The 27601-nt window shown below is 38.5% G+C and overlaps 1 protein-coding gene across 2 annotated transcripts in view; it reads right to left on the bottom strand.

Moving 5' to 3' along the window:
* The window catches only part of ZCCHC7 (zinc finger CCHC-type containing 7), a 200882-nt gene that overhangs the window by 17332 nt on the left and 155949 nt on the right, over window positions 1–27601 (bottom strand). For both annotated transcript variants that reach the window (XR_006102458.1, XR_006102459.1), the window contains one exon: window positions 546–641. The gene's annotated coding sequence lies outside the window, so the exon portion shown is untranslated. The remainder of the gene's footprint in view (window positions 1–545; window positions 642–27601) is intronic.

Genomic DNA, 27601 nt, shown 5'->3' with positions numbered 1-27601 from the left:
AAAGCTGCTTGGGGTCTCTTTGGAGGTATGCTATTTAAATGATGCATGGGTCCTAAGAGTCTGGAGGTCGCGCCAAAGCCACACTCCATTCCTAAGCACCGGAGTGCAGCTTTGGTGCAGCTTCTGGATTCTTAGGGTGCATGCATCTTTTAAACAGCATACCTCCAAAGAGACCCGAAGCAGCTTTATTTTGGCAGTCTGTAACAGGCCTAAGATATAAAAATTAATGTGTCACTGCAGACAACATGCTTCCATCTCGTTCAACATTCTTCAACCAACCTTGTTCTTGGCTTCCCCCTTATCTAAGAATTAACAGGGGAAAATATAACAAAGGCCACTTACTACAGTATTGATTACATTTACCTACAGAACATTTGAGATGGTCCACAATTTATTTGTAAATTGTACTGGAAGAATTTTTGGTTGGAACATTTATAATGACTTCAAATGACTATAAATGAGCCCACAACAGCTCAATACTGCAGGTGGTTGATGTTTTCTTGGGAATGTCATAGGTAATAATGGCAGAATCTACTGAAACTTACATATCCATAGTGGCCTTTCTGAGCACAGTTATAACAGTACATTGAAGGAGAATGATCAGAAGAAGAATTTGCCCTCTTGAGTGGTCCTGGTTTTGTCTGCAACAGAAAAAGTGGTAGTAATTAAGATTCAAATATAATTATTTATAATTAAAATAACCTAGCCACCCTGTCGCAATGCAGTCAACAGCAGTACATTAGTTGTCACATAATTAAAGATTTTTTTCAGCACAATTCTCCTATCAATATTTAGTCTAAAGAAAAAAGGTTTACTTCCAAATAAACAAATATTGGGATTAAGCAGCACACATTGTAGCCCTAGGCATAAAGAGAAAGAAATATTTATTTTAGTCAAATAAGATGTGTCCAACCTTAGTGCTGAATATAATAAAAACAACCGCAAAACCAGATGAAACTTTACCAGTCTATACTGCAACTTTCTTTAAAAATGTTCTGTGTAAGGGCTTTATTTCTCTCAGTCCATCACACTCCCATGCTCCTCCAAAGAGGAGATGTTCTAATGGCTGCCTGCTGTTTCAACATAAATTATTATTTTACTTTTGCTTTTTTTAAATTAAAAAACACTTTCTACTGGGGATGAAAGATAGGGACTTTTCCGATGTGGCACCACTGTTATTTTTGAAAGCTTACTGTGGGATCTGCATGTGACTCCCTCCCTACTTAAACAGGCTTTTATGACCATTAGCTTTTAAGTGACTTTAGGCCCACCTTTTATAATACAATTTTTATTGTTGCAGCTGTTTTAAATGTTTTATGTTGTTTTAATTATGTGTTACTGTTTTAATTTTTTATTCTGTGAAGAGCCTTCAGGAGGCTTGCTTTGAAATGTGGTACACTTTTTATGTGACACATAAAAACCTGATAACTGATAATTACATTCTATTTCCTTAAATTGTATAAAAATTATGAAATTCATGACTGGAAAAGTAACATCTAAAACAGATCCTTGAGTTTTAACTATGACTCCTAACTATTTATTTTTAAAAAACTATTAAAAGTATTCTATACTGCAAGCCACAACAACAACAACAACAAAAACAACTGATAATTCTGCTTATTTCAGTAAATTTAAGAATGCCAGCTGAAAATCAATTCTAATAAATAATATCTTGCTCTACAAAGAATAGAAAGTATGGCAATTTAAAAAAAAAAGGACATAATTCTACATCAGCATTTGGAAGTAGAAACAGATGAACTCTGCTTTTCTGTTCTACAAATCTCACAAAAATCCTTCAGGAGTTTTGGATGCAGGAAGGATATGTTCATGTGACATCAAAACATGTCTGCAAGGCACTCCCTTTTGTTTATGTAATTGAAAAGGTCAGATTTAAAGAGACAAATTAAATTGAATACTTGCTATTCAGATTAACTATGCATATCCCCCCTACAGCTGTCCAAAAGGCAGAGCAGAAAACCCCAATATGATGTCAAGCTCACTATATTCTCATTATTTCAGGTTTAAAAAGGCATTTAAGGCCTCTGATCCAATGGGTACAAAATGAAGCATTCATGATCATAGCTGCCCTGTGTTATAGGATTTTTTGTGACAAACATTTAAATAATCTATATTTTGTAGGGTGATATCTTGAAGATTACTTCACTATCAATATATAGAAGTAATAACCCAGTAGATAGCATTACCTATGAAAGGTCCATCCCATCTGCTATTCTTGCTGAAAGCTTTTCATGCACCAGTAAACTCAGTAAATATCAGAAGATAAAGCATAAGCCTACCACGCCATGGATTTACTCCTAATGTCTCCTCAAAGTGCAGCCCCGATGCAACGATTACAAATGATTTTCTTCTAATGTCATTTTACATAACCCTTTTTTCTGCATGAGTAGTTAGTGCGGAATGAGTGAATGAATGAATGAATGCCATTAAAACAGTTAATCATTATCTGGGACACTGGCCTTCCTCCCTTCTCTGCAAGGAATCTCCATGACAAAGGCCAAGAGATCAAAATGCCAGGGCTGCTTCCACGGCCTGTTTCTGACAGTAATTTTTTATGCAAATGGGACTGCTGGGCAGCTTCCTCTGTGATCTTGAGATGCCCTTATCTTAAACTGACTTTGATCCAATGAGGTCTTGCTTTTATGAAGCTCATTACTTCTTCAGATATGCATCTGACTTAAATTTCACTAATTAAAAGGAACTGCCTATTCACGTTTTTCTGTTCTATCTTCCAAGTACACACATAAACAAGAAAGAACTAGTATGACAAGAAACGAACACTATCCCCTCCCCGGTTTGAATTGGGAGAAATTTGCAAAAGAATGTTTGATTTATTTATAATACTTAACAAGAGACAATAATCAACTATCGACATTTCTGACCCAATCCATCCATGCTCACTTAACTCTAGCCGCTGTTTTTGTTTTGTTTGTTAAAAAGACAATAATAGAAATAATTGTCCTACATTGACCATGTAATGCAATATTCTGCCCAGGATTCAGAAATCCTGATGGCAGATCCAATGCTTCTGAAACATGATGAAACTTTTGAAATTTCCCTTTCTTAATAGTTGTGGCCTATGTCAGATTGAAAAAAAAATTAACATTCTACTAACGTTGGTAAAAGGTGAATGAACAGCAAGGCTTATGCAGGTAATAATTTGGTTCTCTGGATTGTGGCCATATGCCTTACCAAAAAATATACATTTAGTGTTCAGTATATGGATAAATGATAGCCGTAGGGGCTTGGGCGTTGGACTATAACTATGGAGACTAGGGTTTGATTCCCTGTTCAGCCATGGAAACCCACTGGGTGACTTTGGGCAAGTTGAACACTCCCAGCTCTGGAAAAAAACATGATAAGGTCACTAGGGTCGCCATAAGCCAGAAATGATTTGAAGGCACACAACACTAACAAACATGCATAACTATATTCTGAATACTTCTAGAAAGTACTTCTACTTTTATTATTTAAACTACTAATTCATAAAAATACTTCTCAGTAACCTTATCCTACATACATCCAGAAGAAGACGGAAGTTCCATCAAAAACAAAATCCTCACGATTCAATGTGATACGGAAAACAAATCCCTAATGAAATGTTTTTGACAGCAGAATAAAACATGAAAAGTTGCAATTGCTTACTAATACTCCAAGATCTGCTAAATCTGAGGTTACTGTCTTGTGACATTAATCAGTTTATATGGGCTATCACTGTGCTTGGATGTTGAGGCTCTTTTATGTCTAGACCAGAACATATTACTGCAGCTGAAATTCTTGACACAAACTTAGGCTTTTGTCTGCATCTGAATTTTCATTGTGTCAGAGCTTGTTTTAGACAAGAAATGGGCATCTGAACTCTACCATCTTTACAGGAAAAATCCTGAAATCTGTGAAGTGTGCAAGACACAGGAAACTATACCTGTTTTGAGAGGAATACATAGCCTCAATTCAATTATCCTCTTCGGTGTGGACAGAAATCTGACAAGTGGGACACAGTGACAGCTCTTCACACGCAGAGCTTATCAGACATGCCTTTTCTACCTGGCCGTCTCTTTCTTGCCCAATTCAACTGGCCTGGTTTCAAAGGTGAGGATTGTGGGTTAATATTTTCATCACTCCAAGTTGTATTTTTTTACCACTGTGCAAATTGATTGGCATTTCAGCTAAGGGAAAAGAAAAGTAGGACCACAGAGGGCAAAGTAGTTTGCTTCAGACTGAAACCTGTGCTGCCAGAAGCAGAGCCAGGATTTTTGTCAGAGAGGAAATGGAACTGCAATTTCCAAACTGATACACTGGACTAAACTTTAAAATGCAATGACTAACAAGCTAAAATAAGGGTCCTCAACCCCTTTGGGCCCATGGCAACACATGTCATGTCCCTTAAAACACAGGCTGTGTATGCAACCACCAAATGATTCTGATGGTGGTGGTGGTGGTGGTGGTGGGGAGCTGTTACAAATTCTATTTCCACAACTGAAATGCAGGGAACATGGGGGTACGGGGGCGGTTGAGAGTAAGAAAAACAGAGAAAGGGGGAAGAAACACAAAAGTTATCATGAACATATGACTGGGCAAACAGAGAGAGAGAGAGAGAAGACATAGACAAAACGATGTGGGGAGAGATTTAGGAAAATCTGAGAGGAGGCAAAACTAGAGAGAAGAAGATATAAAAAGAGAAAAAGGAGAAACACACAGAGAAATTCTATTATGCTTCTCTGTTTTAAGCTTTCCTTCCACCTGGAACTGGCTGTTGAAGCAAGGGAGCAATCTAAAAAAATCATCAAAAGACAGAATATTATGTCTGATGGAGCTTCTTCCTATATACAGAATGGGATATCTTCTAACTGCAGTACTCTAGGTTTCTCATAGATTAAGCCTAGCTTAGTGTATGGAAAGGGAAGTTCAACATTTCCATTGCTTCTGCTTCAGAAATGCAGGATCACAGGAAAGTGGAAGCTTGGATATTTAGGACAAAGTCCTTTGTTGCTGTATGTCTTCAAGTCTTTTCTGATGCATGGTGACCCTATCATGGGGGGTTCTTGGCAAGATCTCTTCAGATGAGTTGACATATACATGGGTTAATAAGGTAGTAGGCTCACTCCTGGAGCCTCTTCCCCAGCCTGGCTGTCTCCCAAAGGGACAGTTGAGCTGGGGAGAGGCTTGGGAAGCAAATACTTGTCTTCCCTCCTGGTTCCCAGCCCAGATGTCATCCGAAAGGACAGCCGAGCTGAGGATAGGCTTGGGAGGCAAAGGCTTGCCTTCATTATTATTAGTATTAAGCTTTATTTATAAAGCACTGTAAATTTACACAGTGCTGTACATACAATCAATTAAAATAGCTAAGATAAATCTGCCTATGGCATACATTCTACGAAAATAATTAAACATAATATTTATTAATTCATCTTAACATTCAAACAATGAAATATAGCAGACAACAAATTAAAATAACATAGGATAACAATCATGCAATGTCTGGGAATGCTTCCGTGAACAGTATTATCTTTAACTCAGTTTTGAAGGTGGTTAAAGAGGTGATGAACCATGCTCATGGGGGAAGGAGGTTCCAGGAGTGAGGGGCAGCAAGTGAAAAGGGGCCGATCCGTGATGGAGAAGTGAAAATCCTTGGCTGGAACAGCAATCTTTGACTACCAGAAGGGAGAGTACGAGTGGGAAGGTGAGGAGAAAGAAGCTCTGATAAATAAGGAGGGGTCAGCACATGCAGGGCTTTAAAAGTCATCAACAGAAGTTTGTAATGAATATGGAAAGGGAAGCGGAGCCAATGGAGAGATAACAATAAAGGAGAAATATGATCAAAGCAGTGAGCAGACATGATAAAGCGTGCAGCTGAATGCTGGAGAGAAATTAAAGGATGGAGATGAGAAAGAGGAAGTCCCGCCAGAAGGTGGTTAAAACCCAACTGCGAGACCACAAGGGCTTGTGCCAGAATCTTGGTCGTAGAGGCCAAAAGAAACTGTCAGATTTTAGCAATATTATAGAGAATGTTTGTTTGTTTGTATAGAGAACGAATCTGCATGCCTTGGCTGTGACCTGAATCTGGGGGATGCCTCCTTGTTCCCAGCTTGGCTGTCTCCTGAAGGGACACCCAGGCTGTAGAGGACAGAGTGAGCACTTGCCCCTCAAGCTTCCTCCCTAGCCAGGCTGCAGAGAGAGAAGAAGAGTACTGAGACTCTAAGTTTTACCCTTGACTTATCCATGGGTCATATTGAAATCCCTAATTTTGGCCTCAAAATTTATACACAATGTCGACTTATAATCAAGTATATACGGTATATCTTTCGATTCTAAAAAATGGCTGTTTTCTTTATGGTGCATTTCTTTTCTCATGGAAGGTGTTTACTGGCTAGAGAGTGTTCATTAGGAAGAGTGTAACAGAGTTGATACTCATAAAAGCCCAAGTCTTGCTGCTTTTTATGGGCTAATTATTTTGCATACCCACCTCTTTCAGGCCTTCTCTCCTAACATACTTCCTTCCCTACTGCCCTAGGTAGGGACTATGTCAAGGAATGCTCACCACGAGTGGGTTACTCTTCAACTTAATTCCGCTGTGGGAAACATATCCTCCTCAGTCTACTACATTTATACTGTAATTCTATAACCTTTGCATTTCTCCCCTTCATTTCGCATAACTTATAAATCTCCAGTTAACGTAGCTTTCCCACCACACAGAAAGTGCTGCAACCATCAGATCTACTCCTATATTTTGCAATGAAATGGCAAGTACTAGACACAAGAGTCTATATAGAGCTGTATTGCAGACTGATGCCATTTTGTTTTGGAAGCAACTCACTGGCTGACCTTGGGCAAGTCATATGCTCTCAGCCTCAGGGGAAGGCAATGGCAAGTCACCTCTGAACAAATCTTGCCAGGAAAGTTCTATGCTAGATTCTCCTTGGAGTCACCCTAAATCGAAAGCTACTTGAAGGCACACAACAACAGCAAGTCCTCACACTTGGACAGCAATTACCTGCTCAATGGGCTGCATATTCCATCTGGGGAAGGGGAAACCACAACAAAAAAGTTTGGTTTGGTTTTTTTTAAAAGGAGAATTGTGGTTTGAGAGATAAATAGGTAGGTTTGACCCTGAGACCATCAGGTAATATAGTAGCTGATGATGATAGGGGAAAGTCATTCATAATGACCACACATAATTCTATACAGCAGAATATTTGGTTAAAAGCTCAGGGGACATATGATACGTTTAAATGCACCTGAACTATATAAACCACTATAGATAATTTTAGAAAATGTAAGATTTAAATAGCAACTCTCTCATGTCTGTGACAGTTTGCTTCTGATAGGAAGGCCACACCATGGCCCTTCCGGAAGTGACAGTTATACCACAGCAAGGCATGGTGGAACAAGTAAATTACCATTACTGAAATAATCCTGCTTCAGATGTAGATATTACATCTGTTTTCTTTTTAAGATAGAACATTTTAGTTACTAATTTATTTAAATAAAAAAAATTAAACTATTGTGAATCACTAAATATGAGTATCATTTAATGTCATAATTATGCAGTTTCTTTGGGTGGATGGGTGACTGGAGTTAGGTCATGTCATGGATTCAACAGATTCCAGCTATGTTGGGTAATTTCTTAATAAGGCAGATTTTTGAAACATGCATTATGAACACATTATGAACAATTCCTTTGGAGGGTTATTTTTCGTTGTTGTTTCTGAAAAAAGAAAGTCCTATTAAGTGATTGCATCATTAAGCTACACATACTACACAATACAAATCCTTATGAAAATTCATGACAAGCACACATAATTAATCTACACGAAATGCAGATATTAATATTTTAACTTTAGCTATAATTATTTTAAAAGTTTTGGGCTTGGTGCTTTATATTTTAAATTTAAAGTACATTCTTATTGTAAGAAAATTCATTAAAACCTTAAAAAATCTTCTCCAAAAAGTTTTCTCTTTCTAAATTATACTCAGGTTGTGATCTTTGATCTGAAGATGAAAGCTGGGAATGATTCTATGAGGCTGTGACTAAGCTCTGGAATAATGTTCTTTATGGGAGATGTACCTAAATATGTGGTTAATATCAGAATGAAGTTTGCTATTATGTATCTTTAAATGATTGACAAATTTTCGTTTCTTTGTTTTCAACGCATCTAGGCCATCTTTGGCAGCAGAAGTCCTCAAGGTGGCTAACATTATAAAATTGCATATATTAAAGGCCCTAAAATAATAGCAAAATAAAACCAATAAGCCCAGCAATAAAATGTACAGCCCAGAAAGGACTAAAATCTAACAAACTAAACAAAACACTAACAACAACTGCATCTGAAAACCTAGAGACCAAATAAAGCATTTTCCAGAAAAGCCAAAGGAAACAGCTAAATCTTCAGAGCTTTCTCAAAAGCTTGCAGCGATGATGTCTGAACGCTGATGTAGTTTCCTTGACTTTTTAATTCGAAAGCCAAAGGGTTAAACCTTGAAAATAACCAGAGAACAATATATAAGTTTTCATGGTACACGTGGTATGACGCACAAATCTTTAGCTACAGAGTTGACATTATGCAATGAATTTTAAACAGATGCAAATTATATCTATGTGACTATGGGAAAATAAAGAGAGATAAACAGGGAAATAAACATTGGAACACAATAGTACGAAGCTCTTACACACACCCACACACACACACACACAGAGAGAGAGAGAGAGAGAGAGAGAGAGAGAGAGAGAACTCTAATATACTGATTTTTAATGGGAAATGGTTGGGGAGAAAACCCTCCTGCGTGAATATATACACACATTGCCTATACTCCCAGAATGAAAAAAGCAAAACCACTTCTTAAATGCTCCCAAATATTCATGGCTTAAAAGGCATCCTAATTTTCTCCAAAGGTTGTGCCACATCTTCACTGGTCCATGGGTAATTTACAAGGAACATAAAGCATTGTTTAAATAGAAAGGTGCATTAAACTCCATCCAGTTCCGATGGTTCTCTCAAGCTGCAGGCCTATCTTTCCTCTATTTTAATTTTGAAGTAAGTTAGCAGAAGCTTCCTGCTTAATCCCCAGAGACTACCTGTACAGTGACATAAACACACAAATTTATGACAGCAACATAAATGCTCCTCTAAAGTAATGTGCAACATTAAGTGAAATCGCTTCCCAGAAAGATTATAGGTATCTATATTTTATTTACCATCTTAAACATATCTGGGTCTTTATGACCTTATTTAAAAAATGTATTTCCCCCTCTTTTTATATATATATTTCCTGGTGCAAATGGACTGCATAAATAAGCAATGTGCTATGAGGCTTCAGACTAGCCGATAAACCCTTTCAATTTTCATGCCAGCTTCTTCTTTTGTAATTCAAATCTGGCTGGAAACTGGCAGCTCTGAAAACTGAAACAAGCACTGCCACAAATACCTTGTAATGCTATCGACCTTGTCTGCCCATGCAGTGAGAAAGGGGGATGCATATGTGTCTGCAGTCATCCAGATAACACAACTCATTTTTTGGGGGGGATAACAGAAGCCAGTCCCGGACTGTGAACCAAAAGCAGAGTCATTACCAGGCAAGCTGGAGAATAAGTCTCTTCAAAATACAGAGTACATTTAAAAAAAAACAACCATACACAGGGCTCAGCCACTGCTTTCATTACCAATTTTAATTTAGCTCCTTCAGTTTGCCAACCAGATAAACTCTTCCGTCCTGTTTTTTTAATCTATTTGCCACATTTTATGTTTAAGATTATAGTAATATGAGGAAGAAGGAGGAATCACTTTTAGAGGAAAGAAAGAAACAGATCCGCTTATCAGCAGCCATCAGAAAGTTCATTAATCAGCAAGGCTTTGTGCCCTCTAAATTGAAAGGTTAAATAATCCTCTCAGGAATATTTCTAGGCACCTCCACCAATTGTCTGTGAGGGGCTGCCATTCAGGACACTCTGGATCAGTGACAGGGTATTTTGCCAGCATTTGGACTTCAAACAATGACGGACAAATGGCCTAGCTCACAAAGAAACCCTTTAACCAAAAGGATAGCAAAGAACTGTGAGCTTTGATGTTGATTGGGAGGGGAGGAAAAATGGAGATACTATTATCAGAATAGTTATAAGGAAAGCTCTCTCTCTCTCTCTCTCTCTGTGTGTGTGTGTGTGTGTGTGTGTGTGTGTGTATAAGCATGAGTACAACTCTGATGAGTATGTAAGACACAACCTTGTAAACATATAAATATGTATGAACGCATATTTATACCTTAACTTGTACATACGTTTCTACAGTGCTTCTAAGGCCCAGAAGATTAATCTAACTGAAATACAGTTAACAATTGTTAGTAACGTGCTGAACAAATGACCAAGCATACCATTTTACTGCTATTCTAAATGATGTGCAACTTCCTATTCTGATCTTCACCACACTGCATTTTACCACACTTCCAGTATGCAGGAAGGGCCTAAAATAACTTGCAAAATAAAGAGCATCTGCAAAATAAAGATTATTTGCATTTTTTTTTAAAAAAAAGGAACCATGTGTTGCTGCAATATATTGTTTTTATCCACAGTTAGAAGGGGAAAGAATAAAGAGGCCACAGTAGAGTAACAGGTGTGGAGAATAAAATAAAAGCTAGTTTATTTTTATACTTGGGTGTTTCAGTGATATTCTAAAAGTAGTTTTCCCATGTTAAAATGAAAGATTATTGATGCATATCTTAAGTCATACTTTGTATTATTACCCCTGGACTGGGCTGTTCAATGACAGTAACAGTTCAGGAAAATTTCCAAGCAGTATGATGAAATCATTTGCCTTAATGCCTCGATGTTTCCAAATGGAACCAGGCTGCCTGATACACAAGTACACAATGCTTTGATTTAGATTTCCTGCATAGCAGGGGGTTGGATTGGATGGCCCTTGGGGTCTCTTCCAACTCTATGATTCTATGATTCTAAGTACAAACAGTGGAAACAATTCCAGGCTGGAATCCTGTTGATGCCTTCGGTTGGCGTAATGGTCCTTTGCTTGGTACATGGCAATACTGGAGCAGGACATAGCAGCGGCAGGAGGATAGCAGAGAAAGGCGTCTTTGTTGCTGAATAAAGCTGTCCTGAAACCTCCTAAGTGCTGGAGGGGTAGCATTCTCTCGTCAGAGAGAATTTCCACATCTGTTCCCTCTGTCATCCTAATGCTCATGGCCACTCTACCCATGCTGCAGTGCTGCCAGCTAGTTGTCACCCACATGAGCAAAGTTATGCCAGCCAATGTGATTGTAGCCTCAATGGCATTTCCAACAAGTGTTTAACCACTTGTTTTAACACTTTACCGGTATGAAATAGCACTAAAATACTGAGAATCTTTGACTCACTGAGGGCCACAACATGGTCTGCTGGTAGTAAGAGGTGCAGCTAAGGGTGAAGGAACATAGCGGCATTGTTCTCCAATAAGAATTATGCCCCACAACAAAATTTTCCTTCAGTGTCCCAATTTATAGCACTGCAGTAATATTAAAGTTCAGTTGAACATATAGAAATAGAGTTTAGGTATCCAAGGAAAAGAGGCAGGCAAAGTTAACACGGGAATGTGAACATAGCAAATATAAAAATTCTAAATGTGAACCCACCAAGGATATTATCTCTGATCAGTAAATAATTGTTTTTAATCTGTATGTTTTTAAATAAATTGTAGACCAATTTGAGTACCATTATTAGAAAAAAAAGCAGGATTCTGATCAGTAAATAATTGATCATAACTGGTGGGTTCTCCCACATGCAATTCTCACAATCAAGAGGGAGAGTAGGGTTTGGAAGCACCACTTGAGTCCCAACTGGGGCGTTGCTGATGGCCACTGGCTGAGAGTACCATTTTGGGCTTGATGAAGAACATAGTTTAAACAACTTCAAGATGTTTGATAAGATAGTCACTGAGTGTGTGTATGTGCTTTCAAGTCCCCTGTCGACGTACGGCAACACAATGAATTCCTTAGGTTTTTTTAGGCAAGGAATACTCAGAGGTGGTTTTGCCAGTTCCTTCTGAAGTATAGTCTACAGCATCTGGTTTTACCTGGCGGTCTGTCATCCAAGTACTAACCAGGGCTGCCCCTGCCTAGTTTCCAAATTCAGATGGGCTCTGGGGACTTCAGAGTATTTAAATCCCTTTTAAGCTGGTCACTAGAAAGCTTTTAAGCTGGTCACTTAATTACAGTTACTGTAATTAAGTTAAAAATTGGGTGTTTTGGGACTGAATCAATTTATTTATAAATAAATAGATTCAGCCCAAGTAGGAACCTGGTGCATTCAAACTGGATTCGAATCTGCCCTGGTTTCCACTGGAAGCGGCTTTTCCCCTGGTCTCTCCACCCCGGCCATGCCTTCCTCTGTCCCTGGCCTTCTTCCCAGCCTACCTCCTCCGTCGGCCCGGCCCGACCCACCACCTCCATCCCCCAGGCCTTTCTGCTGTGTGGCCTGGCCTTCTCCACCCGGGCCTTCCCATGTCCTCTTCGGCACCGGCCTTGTTCCGGTGCAAAGCTAGTGGGAACCACATTTGATTTGTTTCAGAATTAGGCTAAAGATTGGATACTTCTACTTTCCCCTTTAATTGTTTTAAACAGTACAATGTTTGTAAGCTGAAGACTGCATTTCAACTGGCTGAAGAAATTTTCTTAGATCTCAACATATAAGCCCCAATGAGGTCAACAGAGTTTATGTATGTGTGTTTATGTGCTTTTAAGTCGCCTGTCAACTTACAACAACCCCCATGAATTTCACAGTGTTCTTAGTTAATACTCAGGGATGGTTTTGCCAGTTCTGGAGACAGTTTTATGTTCTCCCATTCAGGTACTTTGCTTACAAGATCAGAAAAGATCTGGTGCCTTCAGGGTATTTAGGTTGCCCAACAGAACTTTGTCCTGTGCAAATATATACAAGATTCCAGTCAAGCTATAAGACAGATAGGCTAGAACTCCTTTTAAAACTGGCGATTCTTCCAAGTTTGCAAAGTTTTTAAAGTAAAGACAAGGAACTGCAACGACATTTTGCTGCTGATGGAGTAACTTCTGACAAAAGAATTGGGAGGTGATTCTCCCTTTCCTGTGAACATTGTCAAAATCTGGTCCCAAGGATTGGGAACTTTCTGGATTGTATTTTGCAGAGCAGTGCAGGAAAGAGGAATTCCAGTTCAATACATTTCCACTCATATAATGTTGGTTTTAATTCAAATTTAATATCGGCATTTTACTGACCAAATCAGCATTTTCTCACATTTTGGTTTGTATCAGAAAAACAAGATTATTTGACACATGAATTTATATAAAGTGTGTTTATATGTTTTGAGGGTAAACAGTTTTGAAAAAGGGAAATGGAAAAAAATCTCATAAGCTGCAGAATAAATTGTAAAGCAAAAGAGAAAGAGAGAGAGAGAGAGAGAGAGAGAGAGAGATGCTTTCTGTTCACGAATCAACATGAAGAATGAATGGTGTCATTTTATGAGACAGTGGCTTTGTTGATAAATGTGCTGCTATGGGGAGACTGAATTTCTCTGCTGGCCAACAGAAACCACATTATATAATCATAATTTATAAACTCTTCATCATTTTTCTTTAGAAGGCAGAATTTATCGATTAGGACTGAACTGATTCTGTGCCACAAACTGAAGTCTTGTCCTCTAAACAATCTTGAACTGATGATTTTTGAAGATTGTATGCTAACTAGACAGATCATGAACGTTAACCAATACTTTTAAAATTGCGGAAGTAATAACCATTTCAATGTCCTGTCATCTCACTGTCATGTAGAAATTGCTACAGACATGATGGTATGCCTATGCATAATTTTAAAAGAATCCTAATCTTTGAATTCTCAACTCATCCCATCACAAACATAAGCTAAGCAAGTGAGAGTCTTACCATTCAAAAGATAATAAAACCAAGAAAACAACCATGTAATCTATATGAACACTTAATCATTTCTTGATGTTGTGGCTCATTTATAAGAGAAACAGTTACTTAGTAGTTTTTATGGTCTCAATCACAGAGACACACAGAAAGATCAGCAATGGAAATGTAATGTAACATCTCCTCTCCAACTGTGCCACTGAATAGTTGTGAAATTTTTAATGTCACAGTGTAGATGTTTCAAATGATACCAACTACAGGCTGCTAACCATCACCCACGAGGGTACCAAATTATTAATATGTCACATTTTTCCCAGTTATATGCTTATGCTACCATCAATTTAGCAAGAGTAATGATATGTCCTGTTGCTGTAAAAATTTGGGACACGGTGCGAGAAGGAGGCTTTGCAACTGGATACATTCAGTAATTAAGGGTAGGGACAGAATAGATATTGGGTACCCATTTAGCAATTTTTAAAAAAGTAACAAAATACCAAAAACATTGACCATAAAATAGAGCAATTTGTACCATTTCCTCCTCTGTCATGAGCTTACCCTACTCTGGATCAAGCACTAGTAATCATATATCATAACATCACCATTTTACAATAAAACATTTTGCAATAAAACATTTCACAATAGGCTGAACATAATTCTTTACTCTGAGAATCAGTGAAAGAGAGGTTTCTCTGCCTTTTCTTCTGAGTTAGGAGAGACCTTGGAGAATCAGTTGATCCTGTAGTTACACCAACTGACCAAGCTGAGTCTTCCCTTCATCAACCACAAATCAATCCATTTACCTTAGTTCTAATTATCCCAACTCATAAACATAGTTTTCATGTTACTTTTCAAAAATGTAATATTTATTAATAATTCACATCATAATCAGGCACTCCTTTTAAAAATAAAAATAAAGTTTTAAAACCAGTCCAATTATTGGTAAATGTATTCAGTCCCATAATGGGAAAGTGTGAGATACAAATAAAATAAATAAATAGGTCTGTTTCTCCATCAGGGTCAGCATCCAAACCCCTTCTATTAATCTGTGTATGTAGTGTTTTTCTGCCTTTTGGCAGAAAAATCAAGTGTATCAAGACTTGATATGCTTGGTTTTAAAAAATCCTAACCTTTGAATTCTCAACTCAGTCATCACAACGTTAAGTGTATGAAGTGTATCAAGGCTATCAAGTGTAGGCTTCTTGGGCTCTTGAGAGTTGATAAGGAGCTAAACACCATACGCCTAAGGGACTCCCCTGGAGGTTAAGACAAGACTTAAGGGCCAAAAATACAGCTCCAGGCAAGGAGAGCATTCAATGCAGCTTGCTAAGTCTTAGCAGCCATCTTCAACCACAGCAAGCAATTTTGCTGTACACTGATCACCTGGGGAAAAAGTCATGATTACCCTCATCCATAAAGACGGCCCTACAGATCCTAACAACTGATGTCTGATTTCTTTCTGCAATACCATGCGTAAGATCTAGGCAAGTTGCATTGCTGCCAGAGTCACAGACTTGGCCATCACTGGCCACACTGTCAGTCCTCAACAAGTGGGTTTTATTCATATGAGGGCTGCTGTGAACACAATTTTCTACTACAAACAGTTCACCACATCAGACGAGAGTGAGTTGTATCAAGGCTTGACATCAGCAATACCTTTGTCTCTATCTTACCAACTATTTTTTACCATCTAAGGAGACATATCTATCAATATGTAGGCACTCTCATGGGTTTTCAAAGCTAACAGACTCCCGAGGCCACTCTCCATGCCACTGTGTCATGTGGCAAAAGATTGACATACTTAGAACTTTCCTCCTCCCATGGACTGACTTTGATCTCTGAAGATTCTCAGCCCAGATCATAGTGCTTAATAGAGTTGCCCAAGAAATCACTGCTCTTCTTAAGTGGCTCAACCTCCCCAAATGAGTCACCAATGACATCTTGCACACTGCTCAGTGACATGGAGAAACAGGGATTTCATGTTGGAGGATTTGGAAGATGTTGTAACCATCATCCATATGTTCAGCCTTCTTACTTGTCCTGTCAGGACTGTAAAATCTATTACCCCAGTTCCCTTAAGGAAATCAAGCATATAGCCAGAATTCCATTTGACAGTGACCTAGCAATCTATCTGACTGGTTCATTAGAAAACAAATTTGGACATCATGATGGTGATATTTCCTCTCTCTCCAGCTGTGCCTGAAAGGCAACCCAACATTTTAACAAACTGATTGGTTGCCAATGGATCTGGGTTCCTGAAGAGGATCTACAGCTCACTGCCATCAAAGGGAACCCTTCCGTGGTACAAAATTTCTCCTATAAATCAAGGCAGTTCCTGGAAAGTTCACTGAAACAACTCATAAGGGAGAAATACCCCTGATCGGGGCAAGGTCTTCGAGGTAACATCACAATGAGGCTTGAGTTACCACTTTACACCATGTGGATACTTCACCTGTTACATTGATTGGTGATTTGTCCATCAAGCTCACTTAAATTTTCTGCTTCTTAATGCGGCTGTTGAATCTAGCAGCCATGACAATTGTTGCCATCACTGTGGCTACCTAAATGAAACACTTCCCCATGTGCTCTGCAGTTGTCCCCCACACTCAACAGCCTGGAAACATCTACATGATGCAGTGAAGAACTAACGAGCCAAAGCCATCCCAGCCACAATGGACATCATTTTCTGGCAGTCATAAGACAAATCAGGGAATATGGACTTTGCCTCTGTTGGATGGGGTTACACTCTCCCTGAAATCTCAGGGTCGCAGCTTGGGTGTGCTCCTGTACTCAACTCTGAGCCTGGATGCCCAGGTTTCAGCAGTGGCCAGGAGTGCCTTTGTATAGTTAAAACAAATGAAACAGCTGCACCAATTTCTTGAGACGTTAGATCTGGCTGCAGTGACACATGCCTTGGTTACATCCCATTTGGGTGTGTAATAAATAAGGGTGGCTTATTTGGGGTGTGTAATATAACTTAACTTTTTTATGCTTTTATGCTAACTTATATTGTTTTAAATAATGGTTTTAATTGTTTTTTAAAAATTACCGTGATGTTTTTGAACAGTTTTTATCTTGTAAGCTGCCTTGGGTCCCTTCCTGGGAGAGGCAGCATAGAAATGAAATGAAATAAATAAATTCCTTAAATTGAACTGTGCTCGAGACAGGTAGTCAATTGAAAGTAGATGCAATCATCATGGATGAAGGCCAGAAAAATATAACCATTGTGGTCATAATAAGCCCCTCTGAAGAAAGGAAACCAGCCATGAGAGAGGCTAGTGAATGTAAACACCAATAATATGCCCCTTTGGCTGATGTACTGAGACAAAAGTGGTATGAGGCCTCCATCCATATATTATTTGTTGGAGCCCTGGGTGACTGGGATCCAGCAAATAAGTCCATGCTGAGACTTTTCTCTAATAAAAGGATTAATGTGCTCTTATCACAGCATGCCAGGTAAGTTGTTGCTATGTGACGTCAGTTCTGACATATGGAGACTCTGTCATTGTGCTTTCTTGGCAAGACTCAGGGAATTTGCCACTGCCTTCCTTTGAAAGTGAGAGAGTATAGCCTGGCCAATATCAGCCAGTGGGTTTCATGGCTGAGCAGGGATTCAAACCCTGGTCTTCTGAGTGTTAGTCCAACACTCAAAACCAGTACAGCATGCTGGCTCTGCATAGTGGGGTATGTTTTCTACATTAAATGATGTTGAATAATAAACCTATACGTATTTAGGCATATTCAACTGGGTAAAAGTTTATATATTGTAAGAAATGAATAAGAATATTTAAAGAAAAGATGTATTCTTTTTTGAGGTGGAAAGAGTATAATCAACGGATGCGACAAGAAGTTCAGAGTTTCATATTTAACCAGAGACTGAAAAAGAAAAATAGAACGAAATAACAGAGTACAGTAAGCCATCCTCTTTTGCTGGGGTTAGGGATGCAGGACTCCCATGAAAGTGAGAAAAAACTGAATAAGTCTACTCTACCCTCAACAATATTTAACACACAACAAAACGTACAATATGCAGACTCAACCCACCATGGATGCCTCTGAGGCAGCAGGGTTCCTTTGCAATGAAAAAGTGGGTGGATGGTGAGGCTTGCTACCACCTCCACTGCTGCCCTACACAGTTTTTAATAGGGTCTTACAAGCCTAGCCACATTCTCATAGTCTTTCAGTCTCCTGAGGCTTGCAGTCCCTATTAAAAATGGTGTAGAACAGCAGCAGAGGCTGCAGCAAATAATCCATATGAATAATCAAATCCGCAAAAGTCAAACCCACACATGTAGAGGGCTGACTGTAGATGTATATTGTTATTTCAACAAAATGGCAATCTGTCAGTATAAAGTGATATAACATGATATGATATAAAGCAGGCAACTAAGCCTATTTCCTGCTTCTTCTTAGCTGCATTGAAAGAGCTATTTTGTGATATTTCTTTTATTTGGAGCTTTATTCCACTTGGTCTAGACACTGAGCACCTCTTAGGAATTATTGTATGTAACCAGGAATCCAGAGTTTCACAGATTTCAGCTGCTTCTTTTTGGAAGGCAAAAATGAAGATACTTCACTTACCCCAAACTGACCATTTAAATAGCTAGCCCCATTGACTGCAGATACTGCATGTGCAGCCCTCAAAGTAGTTGTATAGGGATGGACTAGCCCTGCCTTCCAAATGCCACTGGTTCAATCGATCTACTCATATTTTAGAAAGGGATGGAAAATAAATTAGTTGCATTTACATTTCTTCACAGAGAGATCCATTTTGCCCCTCTTGTAAATGACAACAGGAAATTGGAAATGTTACTGTAGAAATCAAGACATTTCTGAGGCTTGCATGCCTTTTTGATAAAAAATTAAGATATAGACAAAACCAAGTATGCACCTAAAATATGCAGAGACTAAAAATGTATACTGTACAACTAAAAAATACACACAGATTTTTTTGCCAAGGGAAAACTATGCAAAGATTTAGAAATTAGAAAACTACATTTAAAAGTGTGTGTGTGTGTATTGAAAAGAAGTACCCAAAATATATTCAAATTTCCATGAAGGAAGAGAAAAAAGATCTTGACATGAGGTAAGGAACCAGGATGGAATGAGAATATCAGTGGGATTCTCAGAAAAAGCAATGAGAATGAGGCTCAGAAATGTTCACATCCCTAATTCCTCATCTTACATTCCACTTGATTAAAATCTCAGTCTTGAATATTGTTGTTATTAAGTAGAAAAACAGAGTGAAGGTTACTAAAATCCACTTTGGCTCAACTATTATATATGTATTAAAATGGGGAAATGGAAATATTCGGGGAGGATGGAAATAAATGTAATGCTTGTTTTAACATCAAATCTAAAACTAAGTTTTACTTTGTGAAAATAAAATGTTTCATTCATGGTATAGTTAGCACATCAAATTGTACTATTTGGCATTTTCATGAATTTTTAATTATAAAAGCCTTAGTTTTGTGCAAGCAAAACAATGACTGTATCCTATACCAGAAACCCCAGCCAGTTTAGCCAACAGTCAGGAATTCTGGGAACCAAAGTTCAAAATGTTTGGAGGACCAAAGTTTGGGAACCGCTGTCCTACACTACAGAGCTACAAACTGCTGTACCCTATGCTATCTTAGAATATAGTTTTATATGAGGAGTGAGGGTAAATAAATAAAAACAAACCACAAGTGTGTGTGTGTATGTATTTATGTTCAGCCTTTCTCTTTAAACAGGCTCCAAGGTAGCTCACAGATATTTTATTAGCAGGGAACAGTTTTAAAAAGGGGATATACAGTCAAAGATTTCCCAAATGTATTCCCCATCACCATATAGGGATGTGACACGTGTACAATAAAGTGGACAGGAAGAAAATCAACTCATTTGAGATGTGGTGCTGGAGAAGAGTGCTGAGGATACCGTGGACTGCCAAAAAGATAAAAAAATGGGTCCTAGAACAGATCGAACCACAAATCTCCCTGGAAGCCCAGGTGACAAAACCGAGGCTGTTGTACTTTGGTCACATCATGAGATGGCACGACTCATTAGAAAAGGCAATAATGCTAGGAAAGGTAGAAGGTAGTATAAAGAAAGGAAGACTGCATGCCAAAGGTCACAGCCTGAATCTGCAGGACCTAAGCAGAGCAGTGGAGGATAGTGGGTCTTGTAGATGTTTCATCCATAGAGTCACCATGGGTTGGGGTTAACTTGAGGGCAGTTAACAACAAAAAGGGACAAAAACAGATAAAAACATTATCCTATTAAAAGCTATTTTTTGCAACATAAATTATAAGTGTGAATAAATAAAGCCTTCACCTGTCAGAGAAAAGAAAGGAGAAAGGGGTCCAACCAAGCCTCTTGCAGGAAGGAATTCCACAATCTGGGAGCAGCCACTGAGAAGGCTCTCTCCTGTGTCCCCACCAAATGTGCTGTGATGGCATGGAACAGAAAGGAAACCCTCCCTAAAAGATATTAATATTTGGGCAGGCTCATACGAGAGAGATGCAGTCTTTTAGATAGTGTGGACTCCAGCTATCTAGGGCTTTAAAGGTCATAACCTGCGCTTTGAATTCTTCCCAGAAAAAGACCTATAGCCAGTGAAGCTGTTTCATCAGGGGAATGACATGTTACCTGTAATCAGGGTCAAGAGCCTGGATGCAGCATTTTGGAACCAATGAAGTTTTGGAACAGTTTCCAAAGGCAGCCTCAAGTAGAGTGCATAATAATAATCATCCAAGATGTAATCAAGGAATTTGTTACTGTGGCCAGTTCTCATGTCTCAAGACGTGGGTACAGCTGGAGCAGTAGTTTTAGCAGTGCAAATGGACCTCTGGCCACCACTGAAACTTGGTCATCCAAGATCACATCTGAGTTCAGCAGCCTGACCATGCCCCAAAATCTGGGTGTAATTTTGTCACTGTAGCTCAAAAGAGTGTTATTTTCTGTTGTATACTTCAATTTGCAGGATCATAGCTCTAATTTCTGAATTTTAAAATAGATATAGATGATTGATATAGATCATTGAACCGTGTCAACAAAAAGTGTGGAATTTTTAAGTGCTGTACTGGATCTGGGTCATGAAGTTCTTGTTCCTGCAGAAGAAAACTCCCAAGGAAATCCATGAGTGTATGATACAAACATTGAGTGACAAGTGTCCATCATACTCAACTGTGAAGATGTGGTGCACAGTGTCAACTTCTGAAACCGTTGAGTGCCTTTATGACTTGATTTTGACAGAAATGTGAATCTCAACTAAAATAATTGCTGAGACACTAGAGGTAGCCCTGAAACACATTGGGTTTATAATTCATGAGCAGTTAGCTATGCAGAGGCTATCAGCCATTTGGGTTCCGAAATGTTTGAATGCTGATGAGAGACAAAATCAAGGGATATCTCCAAGTTGATTTTGCAGCATTGTGAGCAATCTTGTGACAATGTTTTGAACAACTCATTATTGTTCATGAAATGTGGTTACATCACTATGATCCAGAGACCAGACAATAGTCCTCGCAAAAGCAGCATTTGGGTTCTCAATGACCAAAGAAAATAAGACTCAAAGGTCAGCAGGAAATGTCATGGCCACAGTTTTTTTGGAATAAGGAGGGTATTTTGAGGTCTGACTATCTTCAGAAGGGCCAAACAATTCACCCAGAATACTACTCTAATTTGCTGTGCCAATTAAAGGCAGCATTGAAAGAAAAATGACAAGGGAACCTGGGGAAAGGTGTTCTCTTTTTACAGGACAAGACATCCGCTCGCAGAGCTTGCAAGACTATGGAAGTTTTGAAGAATTTGGCGTTTGAGTGCACAGGCCACCCACCCTATTCATCAGATCTTGTTCCATGCGACTATTTCCTGTTTCCAGAGCTTAAAAAGAATTTGAAAGGAAGGAAATTTTCAGATGATTCTGAATTGATGGCAGCAGCAGAGCAATATTTGAGTGATCAGACATCAGAAATTTTTGGGGGGAAGGGTTAAAGAAACTTGAGAAATAATATTCCAAATGTGTCGACCGGAATAGCATGTAAGTTTCATGGCTTTAGGTCATTCCCTTCTTGTTTAGAACTTTTCGGAACCCCTTGTAAGAACACAGAAACTAACTCATAAAGGGAGACTGCTGGGCAATGGGAAACCGTGCAGTCCTGTCCTGATCACCCACTATGCAATATATTCAACAGTGGAAGATGGTAGAATGAGATACCTTGTCAGGCAACAGAGTAACAAGCCCCACTTTTGAAACTGAACTGGGTTTCTATTCCAACATCCAATGTGAGGGCAATATAAACTGGAATCTCATCAGACATGCTGAGGGACAGGAGAATATCAGGTTGAGGCCTGTAGCTCTGTAAGTAGCAAAATAAAAATTAAAAAAAAATTTAAAAATTGGCCATGCAAGATGGACATGACTGAAAGTGAAGACCATGAAGTTGAGGAAGATAACTGAGGTTACTGGTTTTGGTTTTTTGTGATGGGCATGCAAATGGTTTTATCCTGATCACCTCTGTGGGTTAACCAGCTTTGCGCTGTGAAGAAAGTACCGTACATTGACATGACACCATAATAGAGAGGAACACCAGAATCAAAATATAATTTAAATATAACATTATTGCACCTCTAAATCTGCCTCATAAAAGAAAACTGGCCTCTAGTAAGCAAACATGAATGTATGATTTAATGTTTTTAAACTTTTGTACTCCATATTGTTTTAGATGTTTTGTTTTGATTTATATTATTATAATTATAATCCCATTCAGGTGAAATGTGGGATATAAATAAAATAAATAACAGGAGACCACAGAAACTCCATCCCCCCATGCTCCAGACTTCTCCTATTGCTGCACAGAGATCCCAGAGGGCAAAAAACAGATTTACTCCCCTAACTCTCAGTCTCATTCAACTAGATTTCTGTTAATATAAGCCAAGTCATCATATTCATCCAGGCTGCTGTGCACCCATTCACCCACCTGGCATTAGAAAAGTATCTTCAGACAGAGACTATTGCCAAAACCATTCTGCTGCACTGAACTGACAGAATGTTTAGTACCAGCTAACATCCTGGTTGCATGTCCCATCCCCAAAATGACACAATTTCCCTCCTCTCCCTTACACTAGCATTAATCCTAGCAATATAGCAATAGCAAGTACATTTCTATACCACGTATCAGTGAACTAACACTCCCTAAGTGGTTTACAATGTGTACACCAACTGCCCCCAACAAGCTGGGTACTCATTTTACCAACCTATGAAAGGATGGAAGGCTGAGTGGACCTTGGAACCTTCCTCTAGGTGGATCAAACTTACAACTTTGTGGCTATATTATCAGTATCTAACCACTGTGCCACCAGGGTTCTTTATCACCCTTCGCAATCCTAAAAATCACTATCTGCTACCACCTTTTATATTGCTAATTACTGTAAGTGTCTGTGTGAGTGTGTGTTCTTGTGTGAAAGTTGATTTCCTTTTTGCTGTTATAAATAAAACTACATTTGGACCTTGCATTCTAGAGTTCTGTTTTTCAGATCCTTTATACACAAGCTTGATCCCTACTTGTATTCCATATTCTTTGCCTTAAAAAGTATTTCTTGCCTTAGTAAAAAGCAAAAGATTTATACGATCTGAAGAGAAACCAAAGTATTAAATAAATTAATTTTTTTACAGAAGTATTCCTTGCCTTTAAAAAAATCCTATGAAATTCATGAGGTTGCCATACAGTGAAAGGCAACTTAAAGGCAGACGCACACATGCACACACATGTTAAAACAGCTTAAAGGGCTACATTTAAACACCATGTACATGTATAGTGTAAGCAAAGTAAGCCCTCAAAGAGTAAAAAGCCATGTCTTGGCTTGTACCAAAAAGAAACTAACATTGGAGCCACCTGGATCTTCAAGAGGAGGGCATTCCAAAGTTGGGAGGCAACATTTGAAAAGGCCCTCTCCTATGTCCTCTCATACCGTATTGTCCCCACTGGTATCCTTGGGTAGGGATGTATAGGGAGAGACACTTCTTCAAGTATCAAGGTCCCTGGACATTTAGGACTTTAAATGTCAACACAAGCACCTTGAATTCAGGACAAAAACAATTAGCAGCCAATATAGCTCCTTTAAGACTGGTGTTATTTATTGTCTATATGGCACACCAGTCATCAATTTCACAGATGCATTTTGCACTAGCTATGGTTTCTGAGTTGTCTTCAAGGGCAGCCCAAAACAAAGTGCATTGCAGTAATATAACTGGGAAGTTATCAGTGTGTGGATTGCAGTGGCTAAATTATCCCTGTCCAGGAAAGGACACAGTTGATACACCAGTCCAAGATGGCCTCAAGCACCCAAAATCCACTTGGGCCTACAGTGAGAGAGATGGATCTAGGAGTACTCCCAATCTATTAACCTGCTTCTTCAGTGGGTGTGCATCCTCATTCAGAATAGATATCCATTTCCTGGACTCAAGGACAACCAATACAGAAATCCTCCATCTTATCAGGATCCTCCATCTTATCAAGATTCAGCTTTAGTTAACAGACAGCTCATCCAGCCATTACACTATCCAGGCACTGGTCCAGTATCTGCACAGCCCTAGCCGACTCCCATGATAAGGAGAAATACAGATGAGTATCATCAGCATACTGTTGACAACCAACCCAAAACTGCAGCTGCATACAGGTACTGAATGGCATGAGGGACAAGATGGAACCCTGTGACACCCCACAGTTTAATGTTCAAGGAGCTGAATAGGAATCCTCAATGGTTAGGAGAGAAACCACTGTAACACAGTGTACTCACACAGGTGAACTAATTCAACCAAGAAAGCTATGGCCTGAATTTCCAAGAACTGACCAGCTGATGGCCAGATATCTTGGGATTTCTCAAAGAAGTAGCTATGTTAATCTCTTGCAGCATAAAAAAGAGGAAGGAAGGGATAGGGGAAAAGAAAAAGAAAAAGAAAAGTGGTGACACTTTTAAGATTAACTGGTTTTTATTTCCGCATGAGCTTTTGTGGATGTAAACCCACCTCTGTGGATGCAATACATAGTGATAATAAATGCTCAGGTATAAAGAATATTCATACAGTTTTGGGAGTGGGATCAAGTGTAAGAGAAAGACACAAATCATGACATTTGCTCTAACTTTCAAAGGACTGGGTGAAGTGATACAGATATTTCAAATTTTTACAGTGATGTGTTGAAGTGAGAAATCTGCTCTTCAAAAACCGGTTTCCCAGCATTCAAAACTTTCTGAGAAGATTCCTTTTGTTCTATGTACAGTTGCAAGGACTCTTGTATTAATATATGTAGTGTCCCATGAAGCCATTGTCTTTGTTCATACCTCTTTTAATGGATTGGAATTTGGGAATATAATTCAATTCAACAGTTTCTCTTTCTAGCTTTCCTTTATAATTTCTTCCTTCAAGTACCGCAACCTGTAAATCCCTTACTATATGCCCAGGAAGGTTGAATTATTCTGCAACTGGTTTTGGGGTATTGCTATTTCTAATGTATCCATTCATCCTCTTGCACAGAGTTTATCCCATGAAGAGTGCAGAGAGATATTACTGGCTGAGGAATGCACATACTACATTGGAAGAAAAGATCTTGGAGATCTCTTATTCATAGTCACCATAAGTCAAACTCAACGTGACAGCAAATAACAACAAAATACTAGCACACCTAATATGCATCCAGGAAATATTGTATAATTAGGAAAAACTAAACCACGTTTAAAGCTTCAAAGCTTGGGATTCCTCCCATTGTTGATATGAGTGTCACTTTTACTCCGTGCAAATATGTACATTAATGCTTCTGGAACAAGAGGCACAAAGATTACTGTAGCACTGCCCACAATCCATTGTGCCTTGCAAGTGGGGATCACTGGACAAGCAAAAAATTATGTCTTCCTCAACAGGTATAGACTACTTTGTACAAGTTGTTTTGACTACTGCATTAACAATTTGGATGATGTTAAATTGTCTACTGAAATGGGTGATTTCATAGTTTTAACAGTTTTGTTTTTAGATAACAATATTCAATTTCTATATGAAACATACAGTTAAAGTGACAATAGTAGCAGTGTGCATGTATTGTGAGTGTGATAGAGATGGAATTTTATCTAGTGATAAAAAATAAGATAGATCACTAGATCTTCAAGATGTGGTAATGAAAAAACATAGTAGCAAGAGCTGCTATCATACAAGTGGACATACTTGTTCTTATTCTGATTTCAGGTAGTTTTCAACTTCTGGCAATGCTATCATGGGTTTGTTTTGGCAAGGCTTGTTCAGATGGTTTGCTGTTGCCATCCTCTGTGGTTGAGAGAGTATGACTTGCTCAAGATGGGCTTCCATGGCAGAGCTGGAATTTAGACTCTGGGCTCCCAGAGCCTTAGTCCAGTCCTCAAACTATTATGCCACGCTGGCTCTAGTCATATAAACTATCCTAATCAAATCTAGAACTTTTCTCCCCATGTACTGAGTGTAAATGCTGCAACACATCATTTAAACTATCAAGTTGAAGATTTACTAAATTTTACTAACTCATTCATTAATAGTTAATCCAGGAAAGCCCAAATATGACAGACATGTACATATAAAGCACACACAATTGCACACCACCTTTACTTCAGTCAAAACACTAAGGGTATTATAACTCTCTCTAAAAACAAATTCACCACCACCACCAATTATTTCTATAGTGTGATAGAGCTTCAATCTTAAAAATGTAGAACATTTTTTGGCTTGCAGAAGACATTTTCCCCAAGTTTTTTTTTAGCAAGAAATCACCTTTTCATTCTATATCACAATAATAATTATTTTAGAATCTCTGTCTTATCTAGCCTTCATTAAGAGTATTTTAAGCTAAGCATGAAGAATAAAAGGATGCTACAATTTACATTATTAAATAACATGCTTTCTAAAGGAAGTAAACTTTATGAACAACTCAAAATGTATCAGTATTAAATACATTACTGATAATATTCTGGATGAATTATTTCTTTGGGTTATTAGAATACCATAGCTAACCTGACACTATTTTACTACTAAGATATCATGACTCTTCTGCAGCTCAAGAGATTTCGTCCATTTGAGCAGACATCCCTGCATGTGTCACATGGTGGATAAAGAACCATGAGTATAAATATGACGTTTACCCAAATACAAATTGCACATTAGGGTGTCACTGCTATCTTTACTTCATTGTTTTTATTGGGAAGGGAATTCAAAAGTGTGATGTCTGCTGTTGGAATCCAATCTTATAAGAATCCACACAGAGTCCAATCTTCATGTAGGAGCAGTAAGTTTATTCATCCTTAGGCTACTGAGCACAGCCATATTCTGGCACAACTAGTATACATGCAAATACCCAGTAAAAACATGATTAGGGGTGAGTTAGGGCAAACATTTAAAATTAGCTACAGTATACAAAGTACAATTAAAAATGAGGTGCAAATAGTTTTTAAAAGTACTGTATGTGTTTGCCTCCTGCAGTAATTAAGGCATTTTAATGAGCTTTGGTAGGTAAGAATCTACATCAGATACATGACCTAGATACTTTGGACCAATATGAGAAGACCTAGAAACAGAAGCACAAAGAAATGACTCAACAATAAACCCCAGATTATCTGCACTGAGAATCTTCCTCCATCTTTTTATATACCAAAAGTTCAAGTATGTTACTTTATATTATTAGGTGAAAAGCAGTTGGCAGCGATACCC

Source organism: Sceloporus undulatus, chromosome 2, assembly GCF_019175285.1.
Source record: "Sceloporus undulatus isolate JIND9_A2432 ecotype Alabama chromosome 2, SceUnd_v1.1, whole genome shotgun sequence".
Classification (NCBI taxonomy): Eukaryota; Metazoa; Chordata; class Lepidosauria; order Squamata; family Phrynosomatidae; genus Sceloporus; species Sceloporus undulatus.
This window is presented reverse-complemented; position numbering and strand designations above follow the sequence as displayed.